At 38.2% G+C, this 14,146-nt stretch overlaps 1 protein-coding gene across 8 annotated transcripts in view; it reads right to left on the reverse strand.

The window, feature by feature from the left end:
* The window catches only part of EPB41L5 (erythrocyte membrane protein band 4.1 like 5), a 171,972-nt gene that overhangs the window by 116,730 nt on the left and 41,096 nt on the right, over positions 1–14,146 (reverse strand). The window contains exon 1 of one of the 8 annotated variants that reach the window (XM_063647369.1): positions 10,145–10,280. The exons of the other annotated variants lie outside the window; for them this stretch is intronic. The gene's annotated coding sequence lies outside the window, so the exon portion shown is untranslated. Of the gene's footprint in view, positions 1–10,144; positions 10,281–14,146 lie in introns of those variants that run through there. 8 annotated transcript variants of the gene reach the window in all.

Below are 14,146 nucleotides of genomic sequence, written 5' to 3' on the forward strand. Positions count from 1 at the left end.
CAAGCTTGAGCGTCCCAAGTCGGCTTCAGACTGCTGTGCTGGCAGCAAGAATTTCAAGTCAGTGGACCTTAGCTTGCTGGGCTCCATGGGAGTGAGATCCACTGAGCTAGACCACTTGGCTCCCTGGCTTCCTGCAGCCAGCTCATTGTCTGCCCAAACGGCCACCCAGCTTTGTGCTTGAAACCCAGGACCCTTGTGGCGTAGGCATCTGAGGGAATCTCCTGGTCTGCAGGTGGTGAAGACCATGGGAAAAGCGTAGTATCTGGGCCAGAATGCACCGTTTCTCACAGCACAGTCCCTCATGGCTTCTCTTGGCTAGGGGAGGGAGTTCCCTGACCCCTTGTGTTTCCCGGATGAGGCGATGCCTCACTCTGCTTCGGCTCGCCCTCCATGAGCTGCACCCACTGTCTAACCAGTCCCAATGAGATGAGCTGGGTACCTCAGTTGGAAATGCAGAAATTACCCGCCTTCTGCGTTGATCTCACTGGGAGCTGCAGACTGGAGCTGTTCCTATTTGGCCATCTTGCCAGCCATCATGGGACTTCTTAAAACACTTCCTCTGCTCCCTCAGCAAGAAGGCTGACATTCTAAATTTTGCCCTTACTTCCCTCACTATTCCCAAATAAATGACTCTTGCAAAACTGTTAAAATTAGAGAAAAAAGTATCCCCATATTCCAGTGCCTGATTCATTCTTATAATAAAATGTAAAATTTATTAGCAGATTATAACCAAAAATTAGGTGAAACAATGTCCGCCAAATTTTACAAAACAGATGCTCCTCAGAGGTAGTACTCTTTAAAAGAACCTTCAGAGTAAAATTAGATCTTTCTCATAATCAAGGTTCTATTAAATAAAGAAGTCTTTGTTCCACAAATAAAAAATGTTAACATTGTGACTATGAGACTTCAAAATGTCCATGACAAAAATAGACCTAAAAACCTATTCCAGATATTTCCACTGATAAACCATTCCCAGCTCACTTCTCATTATTAATTCCTTTATGCCACCAAGTCCTAACAGTGACAGGACACTCTCAACCAACTAAGATATACGTGACTGTGTTCTCTCTGGCATGCTTTCAATTCCAAGCACTCTAAAGGAAGGCTAACTAGTTCACAGAGCCAAGGAATCCAATTTCAGAAACGCAGATAGGCAGAGTGGGTAAACAAAGCTGCACTGTAACTGTTTACTTTTCTTGCCAATTATTTGCCTAGCTGCTTCTCTCCATTCTCCAAGATCCAAAAGTGCAATTCACTGAACTATCAGTGTGGCAGCAAAATACCTTTCCGTGTTTAAATAAAATGTTCAGCAAATATTTTTTAAATGCTATGCAATATTTTCTTGAGATCTCAAGTGCGTGGGCTACTGTGCCATCTCTCATCTTTTAATAAATTCAGTTGGACATCTACTTTTAAGCCTATTTCAATCTAGCAATCTTTAATCTTTCAATCTAGGCTGGCAAGATGGCCGAATAGGAACAGCTCCAGTCTGCATCCTTCCATTAACAGAACACTAGGCCTGCCAGTAGGCAAAAAACAATTCAATTTTCTTTCAGTAGAAAATTCTTCAACCTACAGCAGTAAACAGTTCATCCATCACTGTCCAGCCCAGAAATCCAATATCCAAATATTCCAGACTTAACTGACACAAATACCTACTACAGCCTGATGCAAATCATATACTGAGTAAGAGAAAAAACTAGTTTTCATGCCCCAGATTTTCTCCCCAAAACCATGGAACTGGGAGTTGTCCTATCTTCCATGGCTGGTCACCTGGGCACTATTTCATGTAGCCTCTCATCCACCATAGTGAGTGCAAATGAGCACAACCCTTCCAGGAAGCAATTTGACTAGACAGTAGATAATGTCTCAAAAATAACTATGTGTCTTCAACCCAGCAATTCTACACCTAGAAATCATTATGGATGTGTGTAGATTTACCTACAAGAAATTACACCAAAGAAAATTAGGACAGCCTATGTATCTAACAAGAGTGAAATGGTTAAAGTATTTTAATATAATAGAGTACTATATATCCACGAAAAATAATGAAAGCAAATACTTAAGAATTTGAAAAATTACTTATATTGTTAAATTTTAAAAGGCAGGTTATAAGATATTATAAATTGTTTTGTCAAGATATACAATTTTGTATTAAATACATATTTTCATTCACAGAGATAATCTGTAATAATAATGTAACAGAGATGTTATCTCTCGGCTGGTTGCAATTGCTAGTGATTTTTTTTTCTTCCTTGTGCTTTCCTATATTATCCGCTTACTCAACAATGAACATATATTACTTAAGGCAATAATCATGGACCCCCTTATTTTAATGTTTTATGTAGGTAATATATTCAAATGGTTTAATTTTTTGGTAATATTAAAAACTATATGGTCATCAGTTCCCCCAAGGCTCTGTCCCCTATTACCCACATCCCATACATAACACAGGCACTCCTCCTCCCCAAGATGTTACTGTTTTCTCTTGATTCCTTCCAGAGTTTCCTCAAACAGAGAAGAAGAAAATTTTTCAAGTGTGTGAGTATGTGCACACACGTGTGTTGGCAGAGTGAAGAACATTATCAGTAGACTGAAAATTAATAGGCTAAATATAAATTTTGACAGAATAAGTTTTCAGGGATATAAAAAGAAAACAATTTTTAAAAAAATAGAACACTATTTCAAGAACAATCTCAGCCAGGTAAGGTGGCTCACACCTGTAATCCCAGCACTTTGGGAGGCCAAAGCGGGCAATCACCTGAGGTCAAGAGTTTGAGACCAGCCTGGCCAACATGGTGAAACCCCGTCTCTACTAAAAATACAAAAATTAGCTGGGCGTGGTGGCAGGTGCCTGTAATCCCAGCTACTCGGGAGGCTGAGGCATGAGAATTGCTTGAATCCAGGAGGCGGAGGTTGCAGTAAGCCAAGATTGCGCCACTGCACTCCAGTCTGGGTGATAGACTGAGCGAGACTCCATCTCAAAAAAAAAAAGGAACAATCTAAAGTCTTTCTTAGACAGTTAAAACTTAAATTTCTCCCTGTTTAAAACTATTTAGGACTAGTCTCACAAATATACCTTTCTAGTCTAATTTGTCACAGTAGCTCTTGCTTATAATCACAGCTACTCAGGAGGCTAAGGCAGGGGCATCATTTGAGGCCAGGAGTTTGAGACCAACCTGGGCAACATAGTAAGACCGGTCTCTTAAAAAAAATTTTTTTTTTAATTAGCTGAGCATGGTGGCATGTGCCTACATTCCCCCAGTTATTTGGGAGGCTGAGACAAGAGGGCTGCTTGAGTCCAGGAGTTTGAGGCTTCAAGGGAACTATGATACTGCACTCCAGCCTGGGTGACAGAACAAGATCCCATCTCTAAAACGTTAAGTACGTAAATAAACATAAAATCACCCTAGTGAGAAAAAGGATCATAGTTATCTTCCAGGCAGGCATTTTCATCTCTTTTCTATTTATATATAATAGTTTCTAATACCTGCACTCCCTTAAGATGACCCAAAACTCAGATAAAGCATCAAACACATTTTAAAGTGAGCTTTAGGAGCTGTGGGAGTTCTGGGTGATGTTCTTCTGGGAAAGGTCTGAGTTCATGTTTGCATATTCTCAAGTCTGTTTTCTTTCATCTCCTCCACATTCCAAGACCGAGGCCTGGAAAATTCAGGCCTCAGAGACAGGCACTGATAGTGTTTTCCTTGAATCAGGGTCTTTAGGAGTTGAGTTTATATTACACTAGAAGATAAAAGTGAAAGCACACAGATATAGATTACTAGTAAGATTCTCCTTCTTCACTGTACCTTAAAAAGGAGACAACTTCCCTTCTATTTCCTACTTTTAAAGTTTAATTGATAAAGATATATCAAAGGATGTAGAAAGCTACATTTCTTTCCATCCTATTGAACTAGGCATGGAAGAACAATTATCTACTTGTATCTTAAAATATAAATAATACATAACCACAAACATAACAGCCATAAGTAAACCAAACAAAGAATCACCTAGGGAGTGTCCATAAAACACTAACATACACATACCCTCACCCCAGACCCTATCGTCAAATATGGTCTGTAAATAGCTCTTCAAATGAATGACTCCTGCCTTCTAACCACTTAACCTACATGCCTCTAATAAAGAAATGCACCACCACTACTCTTGCTCAAAGACCAAAGAGCTTATAGCAGAGAAATGTTAACCATCTTTCAAACCAATTGCCTCTGCAAAAAGTATTTCTGTGAGTAGAGGTTTATGCTCTGAACTAAAGAATTATTTTAAAACAAATTTTTACATTTTGAATAATCTTAAAAGTTAAAAACCTACACTAAGAAAAGAGAGGATGGATACATAGCATTACTGTGTTCTAACTGAAAACACTTCAATTTGATCTAGATTCCACTATAAACTTCCTGAGTGACTACTTTTTTTGAGTTAACAGTCTGTATTATAAGACATTCCAAATGAAGACTTAAATCACCATTAAAATATATCTTTCACTGTGCCTTTCTGCATATTATTAGCATGCTCTAAGGATTTTTGTTTCTTTTTTCTTTTTTTTTTGAGACGGAGTTTCACTCTTGTCACCCAGGCTGGAGTGCAGTGGCGCGATCTCGGCTCACTGCAACCTCCGCCTACTGGGTTCAAGCGATTCTCCTGCCTCAGACTCCTGAGTAGCTGGGATTACAGGAGCCCACCACCACGCCCGGCTAATTTTTATTATTTTTAATAGAGACAGGGTTTTGCCATGTAGGCTGGACTTGAACTCCTGACCTCAGGTGATCCGCCCATCTCGGCCTCACAAAGTATTGGGATTATAGGCGTGAGCCACTGCACCCGGCCAGGATTTTTTTTTAACCTTTATTTTAGATTCAGGGGTGTATGTGCAGGTTTGTTATACAGGTAAATTGCATGTCATGGGGGTTTAGTATACAGGTTATTTTGCCACCCAGGTGATAAGCATAGTACACTCTATAGGAGTAATATGGTCGTTTTTTCACGAGTTATGTTATATATTCACTTTCCAAAGACAAAGTACATAATCTATTTTGGAAATACACTTTAAAAAGGGAGGCAGCTTGCTGCCAAAATTGCATAGGAGCTCACTAGGTTTTGACGGTCATTTTTACACTTAATTCACTTTTTTTTTTTTTTTGAGACCAAGTCTTACTCTGATGCCCAGGCTAGAGTGCGATCTCGACTCACTGCAACCTGCGCCTCCCTAGTCCAAGCAATTCCCAAGCCTCAGCCTCTCAAGTAGCTGGGACTACAGGCATAAGCCACCACGCCTGGCTAATTTTTTTAAATTTATTTTTAGTAGAGACAGGTTTTCACCAGGTTGGCCGGGCTAGTCTTGAACTCCTGACCTCCTATGATCTGCCCGCCTCAGCCTTCCAAAGTGCTAGGAGTACAGCTGTGAGCCACCACACCCAGCCCACTTATTTTATTTTGTTCAACTATGTATCTATTCACAATATAGTCAAACTCACATTCTGACCACTTCAAAATACGCTCTATTTTAAAACAGCTAAACACATTTTTAGAACCCAGTAAAAGTTCATCAGAGCCTTATATGATCTTATTTCCCACACTCCTTATCACTATTTTTAAACAGAATTCTCTGTGTTATTCAGTCCATATCTTAATCTTAAGAATCAAAATACATAAATTCAAATCCAGTCTCTAGAAATCACTAGACCTCACTTAAACATTTTATTCTCCACAGGAGATTTTTCTGAGGATCAAATTAAAAAACTATTGCCTCAAACCCCATAATTATTGAACAAATAAAATGAATTATATCTACATTTCTTTAAATGAATTATTGAATATTCATAATACAGCATTTTATAATGTAGCAATAAATATTAATTGAAACAAAACAACACTATCTAGATAAAAGAAAACATACCATTACTTTCATACACTGATAAGTTTAATTTGTAAATATAATCAAACAGCTTTAAAGTCTATCTCTTTGACCTGATGATTCCATTCCTTCTAATTTATTTTAATTTTTTAAAAATCCAGAATACTGACAAGGATTTACAAAGATGATCAACTTCAGAATATTATTAGCCATAAATTATAAACAATCATTATTGGGCAGCAGTAAGATCAGGAGTTTTCCTGAAAAATTCAACAAGGTCATCCTTCTCTAGACTTACTCTTTCAACTTTTTAGTTCTTCCTTGTTCAGCAAATATGTGTGTTACAATATACACATATATACATTTAACATGTTATTTATTTCTATGTTTTTCACCTCCTACTATCTTACTGAATCCTATTGTGTTCTCCGTTGAATCCCTGAATACAATGCAATCATTTGCCAGTGATAATTTTATTTCCTTCTAATCTTTATAATTTTCTCTTCCATAGCTGCATTTGCTGGTACTTCTACTATGAAATTAAGTAGCAATGGTAATAGTAGGCATCCTTGTCATCTTCTTCTCTTTATTAGAAGTGCTTATAATATTAATCTAGGGATCTCAAAAAAATCAAAATCCAGTATAAAAAATAAAAAATGGAGAGCTAGTGAGCAACTACCAGCTCTATTCTCCACAGGTGCCACATGTTGGACCATCTGTCTACCCATGCTTACATCAAGAACCAAGGAAGTTTTGAAAGAAAATTACAGAACATAAACAAGCTTTCCAATCAATTTAAGAAAAAGACAAAACATAATTAATGCTGACATCTTAAAATTCTTTAAATATTTATGAGAAATGCTATCTATGTTTTCCTTTTCTAAAAGCATAATATACAGTATCATGTTATACAAGATACACATGATGCATGATACCTACCATCTAAGTAACTTATTTTTCTTTAAAAACTTCACTGAATAGGCCGGGTGTGGTGGCTCATGCCTGTCATCCCAACACTTTGGGAGGCCGAGGAGGGCAGATCACCTGAGGTGAGGAACTCGAGACCAGCCCAGCCAATGTGGTGAAACCCTGTCTCTACTGGGAAAAAAAAAAAAAAAAAATTAGCCAGGCATGGTGGTGCGTGCCTATAGTCCTGGCTACTCGAGGAGCTGAGACAAGAGAAGCTTGAACCCGGAAGGCAGAGGCTGTAGTGAGCTGAAATCACACCATTGCACTCCAGCCTGGGCAACAGAGTGAGACTCCTTCTCAAAAAAAAAAAAAAAAAAAAAAAAACACACTTCCCTGAACCAGTTAAAATTCTAATCTCTAAATATAACCTTTTCAAACTTCACCAAGCACAGATATATATTTTTGAGGATTAAATTTTGCTCCCAAGACATGGTTTGTTTGTTCCAAGCTATGTTTATTTTTTAAGGTTTTATTATGAAATAATTAGACATTCACACAAAGTTGGAATGATAGTAAGAAGAGGCCCGGTCCTGTGTACACTTCTGCCAATGCTTACATTTTAACATAACTACAGTACAATATTAGAATCAGTAAACTAACATTGGTACAATGTGCATGTATAGTTCTCTGTCATTTTATCACATTTAGATTCCTATCCTAATACCACAATCAAGATAAAGAAATACTCCATTATCACGAAGAACTCTCTCATATTACTCATTTATAGTCACCACTCCCCCAAGTCCAATATCCCTAACCCTTAGCAACCATTAATTTGATCTCAATCTCTATAATTGTGTCATTTCAAGAATGTTACATAAATAGAATCATATAATATACAACCTTTTGATACTGGCTTTATTTCCTATTCAGCATAATGCCCTCTGAAATCCATCCAAGTTGTTGCGTATCAATAGTTTTTTCTTTTTATTGCTGAGTAGTATTACATGGTATGATTGTGCCACTGTTTAATCATTCACTTACTGTAGGACATTGTGGTTGTTTCAAATTTTTTGCTACTACAAATAAAGATGCTATGAACAATCATGCTCAGGTTTTTGTGTGGAAATAAGTCTTCATCTCTCTGGGATAAATGGTCAGGCATACAACTGATTAGTCATATGGTTTAAGGATATGTTTAGTTTTAAAAGAAACTGCCAGATTATCTTCCAGAGTAGCAATATCACTTTACAATCCCAACACCAATGTATGAGAGATCCCATTTCTGCACATTCTCACCAAAATTTGGAGTTGTCACCATGCTTTACTTTAGCTGTTTTAATAGACGTGTAGTAAAAACATCTCACTGAGGTCTTAATTGGCACTTCCCTGATGGCTAGTCTAACATCTTTTCATGAATTTGTCATCTGTATATCCTCTCAGGTGAAATGTCTCTTCATGGGTCTTTTGTTCATTTTTGAATTAGACTGTTTGCTTTCTAATTGTTGAGCTGAGGAGCTTGTTTTGTTTTGTTTTTGGTTGAGACACGGTTTCGCTCTGTCGCCCAGGTTTGAGGTGCAGTGGCTGTCGCAGCTCACAGCAGCCTCCACCTCCCAGGTTTAAGCAATCCTCCTGCCCAGCCTCCCCAGTAGCCACGACACCAATCTTTTTTTTTTTTTTTTTTTGTAGAGACAAGGTCTCACTATGTTGCCCAGGCTAGTCTCGAACTCCTGAGCTCAAGTGATCCTCTTGCCTTGGCCTCCCAAAGTGCTGAGATTACAGGCATGAACCCCTGCACCCAGCTAGGCATTGTGTATATATGCTAGACACGAGTTCCTGGTCAGATGTGTGATACATAAATACTTTCTCCCAGTCTGTAGCTTAGCTTCTCGTTCCATTAACAGGGTCTTTCCCAAAGCAAAAGTTTTTAATTTTTATGAAGTCCATTTTATCTTTTTTTTAAATCATCCTTTTGGTATCATGTTTACTAGTAACTCTTCTCTAAACTCTAGGTCCCACAGATTTTCTCCTGTTTATTTGTCTGTAAGTTTTATAGTTTTACATTTTATATTTAGGCTCATTATCCATTTTGAGTTAATTTTTGTATAGGTATAAGGTTTAGGTCAATGTTTTTTTTGTTTTACAGATATCCAGCTGCTCCAGCACTGTTTTTTGTTTGCTTGTTTGTTTTTCCTTCTTCCACAGGTTCTAATCCAGCACCATTATTAAGACTATTCTTCCACTGAATTACTTTGGCATCTTTGACAAAAATCAGAGGTCATATTTGTGTATGGCTATTTCTTTCCATTGATCTACATGTCTGTCGCTTTGCCAATACCACACAGTCTTGATTATGAAAGCTATATAGTAAGTCTTGAAATTGGGTAGCATGATTCCTCCCATTTTATTCCCTCTTTTTAAAATTACTTTAGCCATTCTAGTAGTCCTCTGTCTTTCCATATAAATTTTAGAATAATCTTACCCATATCTACAAAAGATCTTACTGGAATTTTGAGAAAAACTGCATTAAACCTGTGTATCAATTTGGGGAGAACTGGTATCTTTGTTGAGTCTTGCATTCAATGTAGAATGTCTTTCCATTTACTTTCATCTTCTTTGATTTCTCCATCAGCCACGCTATTTTTAAAAATGTTTAACAACTTTTTAAAAATAGACAATTTAACCTAGAAATCTGGATTTCAGCTTTTCTTGAAATACCTGAAGAACCAGCAATGCTGGTACAACAAACCTATTTAACAGCAAATGCCTAGAGCTAGGTGGTAGTTGCCGTACACTCTTTTGCAGGTAAAGGAAATATGCTTCCCACTTCACCACATCCCCTCCATCAATCCTTTTTGATCCTCTACAGTCTGCTGGATATCAGCTATGATTTATCATCACGCTATCTATATTTCTCTATCTCTATACCTATCAAAAATGAGAAAAAGGCTGGGCACAGTGGCCCACACCTGTAATCCCAACACCTTAGAGGGCCAAGGCAAGAGGATCACTTGAGGCCAGGAGTTCCAGAACAGCCTGCGCAGTCTCTACAAAATTATTATTTTTTAAATTAGCCAGGCATGGTGGTGCACACCTGTAGTCCTACCTACTTGGGAGGCTGAGGTGGGTGGATCACTTGAGCCCAGGGAATCAAGGCTACAGTGAGCTCTGATCATGCCACTGCACTCCAGCCTGGGCAGACACAGACAGCAAAACCCTGCTTCTTTTGTTTAAAGATAAAATAAAATGAAGGAAAATACAAAACATAACAAGTATGCAGCAAGATTTTTTTTTTAAATGAGAGAAACCATATTTCTTCTTGGAAGTAAATAACCATGCAAAATCTTTAATGTGCACACCAACCTGCTTCCCTTCTTTTGCTCTCCTGCCTGGTCCATGTAAACATTTGATTTTAAGACTGAAAATTGTTCCTTCAAAATGTATCAAACGTGTTCTCCAGGAAATCGGTACAGTTAATTCTCCAATTATTTTGCAAAGTCTTATTGTACCAACCTAAAACCACTCAATATCAAAATTAAAAATATATTACTTCTACTGTGGAAAGTCCTGTATACAAGAAACTACCCAAAATTGTCACTTTTTTAACCACTAATATTGGCAGTGCTCCTGTCATGGGTGGCTTTGCTACACATACTATTTTTATGACAGCAAAAAAAAAGTGTTTCCCTAAGCCTTCTTCAAGAAAGAATATATTACCATAAAAATATCTGTTTAGTTATACAACAAGATTTAATAACAAAGTTGTACCAACAGCAAAAAAAAAAAGAGATTATAAATGTTTGACGGCATAACTGTCTTAAAGATTTAAACGGAAAAACTCACAAATTTATACCATTATCCATCTTCCCTTAAGCTGTCGGTTATTCATTTGCTAAAGAAGGGTTACTAAATTGGAGAATTCATAGTTGGGCTTCGGGGATATCTGAATTACTATGTATAGACAAAACGTTATGTGTATGTGCATTTTTCTAGGGTAAGAGTCCATAGATTTCATAACTCTAAGTTTAAGATCATCACTGGACTATATAAAAGGATATTAAATTACATTTAGATTTTAAAATAGATGATGGGGTAGTATTCTGCAGTCCACTAAAACAAAGATGACCATATATTCTGGTTTACCAGAATAATACTGGCGGCTTGTGCCTACTATCCCAATCCCTCATTCATTAAGTACCCCTTTTACTCTCTAAAGTGGCCTACTTGAAAAACTGACAAAAAACAAACAGAAAACATGGCCAGACGTCGTAGCTCACACTTGTAATCCCAGCACTTTGCGAGGCTGAAGACGAACTTGCATCCAGGAGATCGAGACCAGTCTGGGCAACATGGTGAGCCCCCATCTCTACAAAAAAATAAAGAATTAGCCAGACATGGTGCGTGCCTACAGTCCCCGCTACTCAGGAGGCTGACATGGGAGAATCGCTTGAGCCTGGGAGGTTGAGGCCACAGCGAGCTGTGATGGCATCACTACGTGACAAAGTGAGACCCTGTCTCAAAATGGAAAGAAAAGAAAATCTGAATACACCTGTAACAAGGAATGAGTCAATAATCAAAAACTTCTCACAAGCAAAAGCCCAGAACCAGATGGTTTCAATGACAAATTCTACCAAATGTTGCAAGAATTAACACTAATCCTTCACAAGATTTTCCAAAAAAATACAAAAGGGGGGATGGTTTTCCCACCTCGTCTACAAGACCAGCATTACCTGACACCCAAACCAGAAAAAAAAAAAAAAGTCACAAGAAAACTACAGACTAATATCATTTATGAATACAGTACCAAAATAATCACCAAATACTGGCAAACCAATGGTCAGGTGTGGTGGCTCACACCTGTAATCCCAACACTTTGGGAGGCTGAGGCAAAAGGATCGCTTGCATACAGGAGTTCAAGACCAGCCTGGACAACGTGGCGAAACCCCGTCTCTACTAAAAATACAAAAACTAGCTGGGCACAGTGGCGCTTGCCTGTCGTCCCAGCTCCTTGGGAGGCTGAGGCAGGAGAATCACTTGAACCAGGAGGCAGATGTTGCAGTGAGCCAAGATCACGCCACTGCACTCCAGCCTGGGCAACAAAGCGAGACTCCATCTCAAAAAAAAAAAAAAAGACTATAAACCATGACTAAGTGGGATTTATCCCAAAAATTCAAGGTTGGTTTAACATTAAAAAGAAAATATCAACATAACATACCATATAAACAGATTTTTTTAAAACTTCATATCATCCTCTCAATAGATGCAGAAAAAGCAATTGACAAAACCCAGCAACCCTTCATTACGAAAGCATCAACGAACTAGGAATAGAAAAGACCTTCCCTCAATCTGATTAAGGGCATCTATAAAATTCCCACATCATACTTGATGGTAGAAGACTGAACATTTTCCCCACTAAGATCAGGAATATGTCAAGTGTGTCCACTCCCACTGCTTCTATTCAACATTTTATCGAAGGTTCTAGCCAGGGCACTGAGGAAAGAAAAGGAAAGAAAAAAAGACAAGACATCCAGATTCTAAAGGAAGACATAAAACCATCTTTTTGCAGATGACATGATCTTATACATAAAAACACACTAAAACTAATAAAGATGTTCAGCAAGACTACAGCATACAAAATAAATATACAAAAATCGGTTGCAGTTCTATACGCTAACAATGAACAATCCAAAAATGAAATTATGAAAACAATTCCATATAAAATAGTATCAAAGGAATAAAATTTAACCAAGGAATAAATTTAACCAAGGAAGTGAGACTTCTATAAACTGAAACGATAAAACATTGTTTTAAAAAATTAAAAACCTAGGAAGGCTGAGCCAGAAGAATGGCGTGAACCCGGGAGGCAGAGGTTCCAGTGAGCCGAGATCGCACCACTGCACTCCAGCCTGGGCGACACAGCAAGACTCTGTCTCAAAAAAAAAAAAAAAAAAAAAATTAAAAACCTAATACATAGAAAGACATTCCATGTTCATGGATCAGAAGACTTTACATTGTTAAAATGGCAATATTCCCCAAACTGATATACAGATTCAATGCAATCCCTACCAAAATTCCAACTGCCTTTTTTGCATAAATGGATAAGCTGACCCTAAGATTTATATGGAAATGAAAGGGACTCAGAATAACCAAAAGAATACTGAAAAAAGAAGACAGCTGGAGAACTCACACTTCCCAATTTTAAGACTTACTACAAAGTTACCATAAGCAAGACACTGTGGTACTGGCATAAGGATCAACATAAAGATCAATGGAACAGGCCGGGCACGGTGGCTCACGCCTATAATCCCAGCACTTTGGGAGGCCAAGGCAGGTGGATCGCCTGAGGTCAAGAGTTTGGGACCAGCCTGCCAACATGAACAAACCCCATCTCTGCTAAAGGTGCAAAATTAGCTGGGCATGGTGGTGCATGCCTGTAGTCCCAGCTGCTTGGGAGGCTGAGGCAGGAGAATTACTTGGACCCAGGAGGCAGAGGTCGGCGGTGGGCCAAGACCGCACGATTGCACTCCAGCCTGGGCAACAAAAGTGAAACTCCGTCTCAAAAAAAAAAAACATATATATATATATATATATCAATGGAACAGAAGAGGGAATCCAGAAATAAACCCACATATCTATAGTCCGTAGTAAATAGATTTCCAAGCATGCAACAAGACCCTTCAAGTCATTTTAACATGTGGTGTTAGGATCACTGGATATTCACATGCTAAAGAATGAAGGTGGACCCCAACTTCATAGCATATACAAAAATTAACTCTAAATGAATCAGATGCCTGTCGTCCCAGCTACTTTGGAGGCTGAGGCAGGAGAACTGCTCGAACCGGGAGGTGGAAGCTGCAGTGAGCCGAAATTGCACCACTGCACTCCAGCCTGGCGACAAAGTGAGACTCTGTCTCAAAAAAAAAAAAAAAAACTTTTAGAAGAAAACGTGTAAATCTTTATGACCTCAGAATAGGCAATCGTTTCACAGGTATAACACAAACAGCATAAGCAACCAAAGTAGGTAAACTGAATTTCATTACAATGTAAAACTTTTGTCAAAGGACACTATCAAGAAAGTGAAAAGTAGGGGAAAAAAATTTGCAAATGTATCTGACTAGGGCTGAGTACCCAGAAAATATAAAGAACTCTTACAATTCAACAGCAGAAAGGCAAATAACACACTTTAAAAATCACACAAAGGATCTGAATAGACATTTCTCCAAACAAGATACACAAATGGCAAACAAGCACATGAAAAGATGCTCAACATCATTAGTCATTAGGGAAATGCAAATCAAAACCACAATGAGACACCATTTCATACCAACTAGGATGGCTAAACCAAAAAGAAGGGGAAATCACAAA

The sequence above is a fragment of the Pongo pygmaeus genome, chromosome 11 (assembly GCF_028885625.2).
Source record: "Pongo pygmaeus isolate AG05252 chromosome 11, NHGRI_mPonPyg2-v2.0_pri, whole genome shotgun sequence".
Classification (NCBI taxonomy): Eukaryota; Metazoa; Chordata; class Mammalia; order Primates; family Hominidae; genus Pongo; species Pongo pygmaeus.